The 10,034-nt window shown below is 45.3% G+C and overlaps 1 pseudogene; it reads left to right on the top strand.

Annotated features, from left to right (window-relative positions):
* Positions 1 to 860: 860 nt before the first annotated feature.
* LOC104655391 lies at positions 861 to 9,804 on the top strand (annotated as a pseudogene).
* The last annotated feature ends 230 nt before the right edge of the window (positions 9,805 to 10,034 follow it).

The raw sequence follows: 10,034 nt of genomic DNA on the forward strand, positions 1-10,034 counted from the left end.
GCTGGGCATGGTGGCTCACACCTATAATCTCAACACGTTAGGAGGTCGAGGCAAGAGGGAGTTCAAGACCAGCCTGGGCAACATGGTGAAACCCCATTTCCACAAAGAATACAAAAATTAGCCAGGCATGGTGGCACATGCCTGTGGTCCTAGTTACTTGGGAGACTGAGGTGGGAGGATCACTTGAGCTTGGAAGGTCAAGGCTGATGTGAGCCATGATCACACCACTGCACTCCATCCTAGATGACAGAGAGACTCTGTCTCAAATAAATACATAAAATAAAAAGTCATCTCTTCACCCTTACTAAATCTGTTCCTATCTAACAATAGCTTAATTGGTTGCGCATGTACACTGACTGGTGTATAGGCTGCTCAGGCTGCCATAATCAAATGCCACAGACTCACTGGCTTAAACAACGCAAATGTATTTTCTCAGAGTTTTGGAGACTGGAAGTTCCAGATCAAGGTGCCAACCAATTTGATTATTTGAGAGTGCCCTCTTCCTGGCCTACAGAAAGCCTCCTTCTTATGAAATAGGAAAGAAGAAACAGCAGCATCCTATTCTCGCACCCTTTAACCAAGGAAGTGCTGAGATGCTAGTAAAGTCTTGTATCAAAGCAAACAAATGCCACAACATTGATTTGTCTTCTTTGAATCGCCATTCCTCCTAATATCCACTAGGTCAAAACTCTGCCTGGGAGACTAGAATACAGACACTGGCCTATCCTGTCCTATTCTGATTGCAGGTTCACAGGAAAATGGCAACTATGTCCATTTAACTCACTCTCTACAGTATTGTTGGGCAGAGAAGCATTTAACTTCTTTTGATGACGATGATTATAGAGAAAAATGAAATATAAATGGCTACTGACAAGTCTCATTGTAGCAACTTTTATAACCCCATTATTAAGGAGATGAATATTTTCATATTCCTAAACAAGAGGTAATAACATGTCTAAAGCCTCTTTGCCCCTCACTTGTTAAAATGTTATTCTCATTTATTCTCCATCTTTTCCCCCTTGGTGTGCATTAGTTACTATGGAAACATCAGGATACCATAGTTTGAGCTTATCAACATTCTCAAGTTCTATTAGAGTATGAAGGCAATTTACATCAAGGTGTTGGAGAAGGGGGTTGTTGCTGAGACTTACAAATGAATGAAAGAGAAAATAAAATGTATGGCACAGCCAGACAAACACAGGCCTTATTCAGACAGCACCAGAGAAGCGTTAGGAGTTCATCTTATCTGCCCAATTTATCTACCAGAATCCTGACTGTAATCAATGAGGTCTATCAAGTAAAGATACTTACGTATAACAATACCACCATGGGTTCTTTCAACTCAGAGCTTTAGCAGAAGAGTTTTAAAAATTAGTTGAGTGACTGAACAACACACACTACGGAATTTATTACATGCACATTACTGAACAATTGACTTCATTATAAACAAATACACACACACATACACACACACACACCAAGTACCTCGAATATGAAGTCCACATTCCAACCATCAGATTAACCAGCCTACATGTATCTGTTTATCTATTCTTTCCACCTTTGATCCTATTACAATATATGAGAGTCCCAGAAGAGTTCAATCACTTTTATGATTTCAACTACCACCCATATGCTGAAGATTCCCAAATAGATATTTTGATCCCAGACCTGTGCCCACTTGTGTGTGGACATCTAGTATGTATCTCCACTACAGTGCCTCACATACAATTAAAACTGAATTTATCTTGTGTATTAGTCAAGGTTATTGAGGGTTCTCCCAGATATATATATATAATGAAAGAGACAGAGATTTATTATAAGGAATTGGCTCATGCAGTGGTGGAGACTGAGAAGTCCCATGATGTGCCATCTGCAAGCCAGAGATCCAAGAGAGCTGGTGGTATGGTTCCAGTCCAAGTCTCCTGAGAACAAGGAGAAGCAAGGTGTAAATTCCAGTTCAGTTGCAAGAGAAGACCAGCGTCCCAGCTCAGAAACAATCAGGCAGAGAAAATGAATTCTCCCCTACCCTGTCTTTTGTTCCATAAAGGCCTCCAACAAATTGGAAAAGACTCACCCACACTGAGGAAAGCAATCAGTTTTACTCAGTCTACCAATGTAAGTGTTAATCTCATCTACAACCACCCTCACAGACACCCCCAGAATAATATTTAGCCAAATATCTGGACATCCTTTGTTCCACTCAAGTTGACACATAAAATTAACCACCACATCATCTCCCCTCTGGAACTAGATAGTACCCCATATTCTTTACTCCAGTTGTGATATCACATCCGCCCAATCACTCAAGATAGAACTCTTCAAATCACCTTTGCCTCCTCCCTCTCCCTTATTCACTGTATTAAGTTAATCACTAAGTCCTACAATTTTTTTTTTTTTTTTTGACGCAGTCTCACTCTGTAACCCAGGCTGGAGTGCAATGGGGCAATCTTGGCTCACTGCAACCTCCGTCTCCTGGGTTCAAGAGATTCTCCTGCCTCAGCCTCCCGAGTAGCTGGGATTTCAGGTGCATGCCGTCACACCCAGCTAATTTTTTTGTATTTTTAGTAGAGACGGGGTTTCACTATGTTGGCCAGGCTGGTCTCAAACTCCTGACCTTGTGATCCACCTGCCTTGACCTCCCAAAGTTCTGGGATTACAGGCATGAGACACCACATCCAGCCAAGGCAGGGACAAATTTGAGGAATTTTTAAATATATATCTATATTTTGTCCCTGCCTGTATATTTCTGTCACCCATGCCGGTGATCACAGTTCACTGCAGCCTCAACCTCCTGGGCTCAAGCTATCCTCCCACCTCAGTTTCCCTAGTAGCTAGGACCACATGGGCACTCCACCGCCACCATACCCGACTAATTTTTTTAATTTTCATAGAGACAGGATCTCACTATGTTGCCCAGGGTGGTCTCAAACTCCTGGGCTCAAGTGATCCTCCCACGTTGGCCCCCCAAAGTGCTAGAATTACAGACATAAGCCACTACACCTGGCTTATATTTCTTTTTTGACATTATCTATTAATGTTATGAGAGACAAGTAATTGTTTTTGAAACAGTCTCACTGTCGCCCAGGCTGGAGTGCAGTGGCACCAATATGGCTCACTGCCACCTTGACCTCCCCAGGCTCAGGTGATCTTCCTGCCTCAATCTCCTGAGTAGCTGGGACCACAGTTGTGCACCATCACATCTGACTGATTTTTGTATATATTTTGTTGTTGTTGTAGAGATGGGGTTTCATCAGTTGCCCAGACTGATCTCAAACTCCTGGGCTCGAGGGATCTGCCCACCTCAGCCTCCCAAAGTGCTGGGATTACAGGTGTGAGGCACCATGCCCAGCCAGAGATGAGGATTAAGCTCAATTCCACCATTCCTACCTTCCATCCACTCCTTCCAATAAAGTTGTAGCATTATTTTTATTTCCTCTAATAGGAATCTTTTTCACTTTAAATAACATATATCCACTTATATTTTCTGTTTAATCAACCATAGATAGTATCTCCTTAACAACTTACTTTGCAAGATGAAGATATATTAGTGTTCTATATTTCTCTCTAACTCTCCTTACCCCTACCACCCAACCTGCATCCATTTCTCCACTTCTCTATTTTCACCCTTTTCCAAGCCATCATCTTAACAAGCCAGGTGCTCCAATGAACCACCCAGGAAATGGTGATGAAGTGAATGAGGACAAAGTGATGGTAAAGCAGCTTCATGGGTAGGAAACTCACATCTCTAAGAAATGCTGTGCAGAATTCGTTAGCATCTCTGAATTCTTGGAACATAAGAAAAATCGCACTAAAAATCCACCTGTCCTCCCCATGAATGACAGCGAAGAGCCAGTGCCTTCAGAGGGAGGACTTTTGTACAGCTGTACCAAGCCACCAGTCACCCAGTACAAGCAGAGACAGTCCCAAGGAAAATGGTGGCAGCTAAGGGGACATAAAGGAGAAGCTGGGTGCAGAGTCTGTCTTGCACTTAAAGACAGAGACTGCCCTACCATCCACACCCCAGAACATAAGCTATTTACCCAAAGGCAAAGTGGTCAATATTAATGTGACTCTTCAGGCATCACAAGGAGACAAGGGAGTGGTAAATCAGTTGAGCTCATATGTGCTGCTGGCCCCTCTGCCCAGCGCCAACAGCATCTTTCAACGACAGCAGATCCAGCTCACTGAGCAGATCTGCATTCTAGTGAACTCATGGGCCTCCCACATCCTCCACTCAGGCTAGTACCCTGAAGACCTTAGATAGCCACATGTCCAAGCAAGTTTCTGCAGCTGTGGCTTTGCTCAGCCAGAAAGCTGGAAGCCAAGGTCTGTCTCTGGACACCTTAAACAAGCCAAGCTATCTCACCAATTTCCCTTCTGCTGCCAGCTCTGTGACCCCATGGCTGACACCCTTCACCCTGAAGCTGGATAGGACACATGTGATCCTGAACATTGTGTCTCAGCTCCCAAGTGCTTTGCTACCTCGGGCTTGGGTTCTGTGCTCTTCCAGAGTCCTTTCTCTACTGTGGCATTATACCCATCCAAGAAAGAGAAAGATAAGCCACCAAACATCTGAGATGTATGTCGAACCCAAAGACGAGGCCATCCTCTATAAGCACAACTGTAAGAACTGTAGCAAGGTTTGGGAGACTGGTACCTCCTTGCAGATCCATTCCCACATGCATACTGGAGAGAGACCCTTCATGTTCCCTGTGTGTGGTCATGGCTTCACCACCAAGGGTAACCTGAAGGTACACTTTCATCAATATCCCCAGGTGAAGGCAAATCCCCAGCTGTTTGCCAACTTCCAGAACAAAATGGTGGTAGGCAATGGTACCCCATGCACTCTCTGTACCTGTCCCCATAGATGAATCCAGTCTCTCTTTAGACAGCAAACTTGTCCTTGTAACAAGGACTCCCTCCATAGAACTATCTCAAAATCTTTCTTCGGGCGCTAACCCCAATGACCACATGGGTAGCTCATTGCTGGGCCTTCTCCAGAAAGTGAGAGTGGACCCACACTCCCTGGGGTGGGGCCAAACCATAATTCCCCAAGGGTTGGCGGCTTTCAAGGGAGTAGGACCACCAAGCCCGGGTCAGAGACCATGAAATTGCAGCAGCTGGTAGAGAACAGCAACAAGACCACTTCTGACCCCAGTGAATGTCTCATTTGCCACCGAGTCTTAAGCTGCCAAAGTTCCTTCAAAATGCATTACCTCCCTTGGGAAAACTGGCCTCCATACCTTGTCTACACAGGCCCTGTACAGGGCTCCTGATAGGTAAGTAAAGAATGTTGCTTTCTAACAGGCTCAGGAGCCCCAAGTTATCTTGGGACCTCAAGAGAAGAGGAAATTTACCCAACTCATAGGTATTTGATGGTACAAACCCATAGCTGGGTTCGGCTTTAAAAAAAAGTCTTACCTGGCCAAAACTGTGGTTCATGCCTGTAATCCCAGCACTTTGGGAGGCCAAGGCGGGCGGATCACGAGATCAGGAGATTGAGACCATCCTGGCTAACATGGTAAAACCCCGTCTCTACTAAAAAAAAAACACAAAAATTAGCCAGGTGTGGTGGCACGTGCCAGTAGTCCCAGCTACTCGGGAGGCTGAGGCGGGAGAATCACTTGAACCCGGGGGCGGAGGTTGCAGTGAGCTGAGATTGCACCACTGCACTCCAGCCTGGGCAACAGAGCAAGACTCCATATATATATAAAAAAAGAGGCTTATCTAAGATTCCTTATGGAACAGAGTTCTGTCAAAGACAATTTTAAAAGCTTAGTTAAAAATAATTATTCTTGAAGCCAAGGCAGGTGGATCGCTTGAGGTCAGGAGTTCAAGACCAGCCAGGCCAATATGGTGAGACTCCGTCTCTACTAAAATATACAAAAATTAGCTGGGCGTGGCAGTGTGTGCCTGTAATTCCAGCTACTTGGAAGGCTGAGGCCCAAGAATCACTTGAACCCAGGAGGCGAAGGTTGCAGTGAGCCAAGATCATGCCACTGCACTCCAGCCTAGGTGACACAGTGAGACTCCATCTCAAAAAAAAAAAAACCTAACAATTATTATTATTATTGCTGCACTTTATACAAATAATCAGGCCAAGTATAATAAGCAAATCAGTCTTACCATGATTTGTCTTTAGTAAAAATGGGAGACTGGAGAGAGAAAAATTGTTTCAAGAACGATGATACACCTGTTATTAGATTATAGTCTCATTCGTACTTATTCCTGTGAACCAACTAGTGATCTCTGGCTGCTGCTCAGAAGAAACAAGAGGGATAGGTAATGTAAAAATCTGGGTCAGTATTCTAATTCTGGGCACATATTAGAATCAGCTAGTGACACCATATCCATACTGCTGTTGTACTCTTTGTGTAGGAATGCAGGATAAGCTTACTCAACATTTTCTTAAATTGAATACTTATTACAGATATCACCTTTTGTCTGAACTCAAGAGTTATGGATGGCCCTCACCATACTTACACTTTCTGACTGAGTTCCTCTCTACCCTGAATACAAGAGACCCTAATAGGTAGGCAAGAATATCATTGCCCAATACAGCCTGAAGAAGTTACAGAAGATGGATCTTTGTCTCTCTATAACCCTTAAGATTAAGGGTTCCCGACCAGGCACGGAGGCTCACGCCTGTAATCCCAGCACTTTGGGAGCTGAGGCTGGCGAATTACCTGAGGTCAGGAGTTCAAGACCAGCCTGGCCAACATGGCGAAACCCCGTCTCTACTAAAAATACAAAAATTAGCCAGGCATGGTGGCATGCACCTGTAGTCCCAGCTACTTGGGAGGCTAAGGCAGGAGAATCACTTGAACCCGGGAGGCAAAGGTTGCAGAGGGCCGAGATCGCGCCACTGCACTCCAGCCTGGGTAACAGAGCAAGACTCCATCTCAAATAATAATAATAATAATAATAATAATAATAATAATAATAATAGATTAAGGATTCCTTTGTAAAAGGCAGGGGAGAAATATGTCAGAGGTGTTCAAACCAGAGTGCCTCCATCTTGAATAGGGGCTGGGTAAAATGAGGCTGAGACCTACTGGGCCGCATTCCCAGGAGGTTAAGCATTCTAAGTCACAGGATAAGATAGGAGGTCAGCACAAGATACAGGTCACAAAGACCTTGCTGATAAAAACAACATGTGGTAAAGCAGCAGGCCAAATCCCACTCAAACCAAGATGGCGAGGAAAGTAACCTCTGGTCCTCCTCACTGCTCATTATATGCCAATTATAATACATTAGCATGCTAAAAGACACTCCCACCAGCACCATGACAGTTTACAAATGCCAAGGCAACGTCAGGAAGTTACCATGTATGGTCTAAAACGGGGAGGGATCCTCAGTTCTGGGAGTTGCCCAACCCTTTCCCGGAAAACTCATGAATCAACCGCCACTTGTTTAGCATGTAGTTAGGAAATAACCACAAAAATAGCCAACCTGCAGCCCTCAAGGCTGCTCTGCCTATGAAGTAGCCATTCTTTTATTCCTTTACTTTAATAAATTTGCTCTCACTTGGGAAAAAAAATACATTACCACACCCACACTGGGGAGAGACCCATCCAATGTGAAATTTGTGGCCAACCTTTTTCTACCAGAGGCAACATAAAGACACTTCTCAGGGTTCACTGAACCAACTTATCCATAAGTACATACCCCATTAGTCAAAAGAAATTTACCAACATGGTCATTGCAACAACATATTTGGATGAATGTGGGCACTCAGATTCCCAGCATGGCCCCGCCAGAGAATCCCAGTGATTTTAAGGGTCCTGAGCCAATGATGGTCAGTGAGAATGGTAATACAAGTGCCATCTGCCATGATGATGTTGAAAGAAGACACCACTGTGGACAAAGTCAGCATCCAGGATGCCCCCAGTAGCTACTCAAAGGTCCTCATACCTCTTCTTAGCATCCACGTAATATCACCCACCCTAGGGTTTGCCATGAAGGCTTCCCTAGCAGTCACCAGGAAAGTGGGTCCTGTTCCTTCTGGCCTGCAGTGGCAAAGGAGCTGAAAAAACGATTTAGTGGAGAACAACAGTTTAATCACTCATTCTCACTGATGGGACACCAGAACTATTAGCCAAACTCCAGATGCTGTGGAAACCACATCCTTCCAAGCATGCTCCCTGGCCAGTAGCCAAGCAGAAAGCATTATGTCAAAGTCTCCAGATGCTGGGGGCAAAGCTGAGCACCCCAAGAACAGCCACACTGAGATGGGCCACCTCCCATCAACGTTTTTCTGAGCCCAGTCAACCTATGTCAAAGTTCAAGTTTTGACAGGCTTGGTGACCAGCGCTTGTAATCCCAGCTACTAATGAGACTGGGGCAGGAGGATCACTTGAGCCCAGGAGTTCAAGGTTATGGTAAGCTATGATTGTGCCACTGCACTCCAGTCTGTGCAAAAAGGAGAGACCCTGTCTCTAAAAAATAAAAATGAAAAGTTGAAGTTCCTGGTGATACAGCTAGGAGACAGGGAAACACTGGGTAGAAGAGGGTAGTTCCCCAGCAAAGGTCCCACCCTCAAGCCTGGATATCCACAGCCCTAAGTGAGAACAGGCATTCCTGTTTTTGTGTCAAAAATGTTGCCTTTTGGCCCATCACACCCCCTATACTGTACCCATATAAACCCCAAACCAGAGGCTCCAGAAGCAGGAGATGAGGAGATGAGCAGACAAATGGCAGAATGGCACGGCATAGGAGAGAAGAGAGGAAACATCAGGAGGAGTTTGGCTGGGGATGGTTGGAGAATCAGCCACTGGATGGCCAAACTCCAGGGGAAGATCATCTTCCCACTCCATCCCCTGTCCATCTCCTCATCTATCCCACTGATAGCCACCACCACCACCCAATAAAACCCTGCATTCTCCATACTTCAAGTCCATGTGTGACCTGATTCTTCCAGGATTCTGGACAACAACTCAGGACACAGAAAGCTGTCACACTGGCCCTCTGCCTTTGCAGAAAGGTAGAGGGTCCACTGAGCTGATTAACACTTAAGCCATCTGCAGATGGCAAGGCTAAAAGAGCGCACTGTAACACACGCCCGCTTGGGCTCCTGCACCTGTCTGTCTGTTTACTCCCTCTCCTGTAAGAGGTTTGAGCAGCAGTGGCGACCAAACAGACAAGCCACACCCGTCACACGTCCTGTGAGGGGGGTCAGGGAACTCTCCACTTTCACTGGCACATTTGTTGGATCCTCAATCATGTCCCTGGTGTTAGTGGCCCAGCCACACTGACCAGGCCAAGCAACACAGCTGCACACAGTGTGAGAAGAACTTTTCGTCCACTAGTGCTCTTCAGATTCACAAGTGGACTCACACTAGAGAATAGCCTTTTGTGCGCAGCATACATGGGCAAGCTTTTACCGCCAAAGGCAACTTGAAGGTCCACTGTATGACTCATGGAGCAAACAATAACTCAGCACACCAGAGAAGGAAGCTAGCCATTGAGAACACTATGGCTCCATTAGGTAATGGAAAGAATCTCAGAAATGTTTCCAGGAAATCCTGGCCCCTTCAGTGAAGGTGGTGGAACCAATACACCAACATGCTCATCAGTGGTCTTGCCAGGAAGACTAGCAAGATCTCTATGACCCAGAGTGGTGGTGTTCCCACCCTCCCAGTTTCTGTGGGGGCCAACTCTGCTGTGAATAACACTACTGAGTCCAAGATGGATGGCTCCCAGTCAGGTATCAATGCCAATGTAGAAAAACCAGGTGCTACTGAGACTGTTCCCACACACTGGTTCCCTCACTTCCTGGAAGAAAACAAGATTGTGGTCAGCTAAGCTAAAGGGGAACTTGCCTGGAAGAAGAAACGTAGACAGAGTGAAATGTCTAGACCAAGCTTGTTCAACCCTCAGCCTGCAGGCCACACGCAGCCCAGGGCGGCTTTGAATGTGGCCCAACACAAATTACAAATTCGTGAAGTTTCTTAAAACATTCTGAGATTTTTTGTGATTTTTTTTTTCAGCTTATCGGCTATTGTTAGTGTTCGTGTATTTTATGTGTGGCCCAA

This window comes from Rhinopithecus roxellana, chromosome 7, assembly GCF_007565055.1.
Source record: "Rhinopithecus roxellana isolate Shanxi Qingling chromosome 7, ASM756505v1, whole genome shotgun sequence".
Taxonomy (NCBI): Eukaryota; Metazoa; Chordata; class Mammalia; order Primates; family Cercopithecidae; genus Rhinopithecus; species Rhinopithecus roxellana.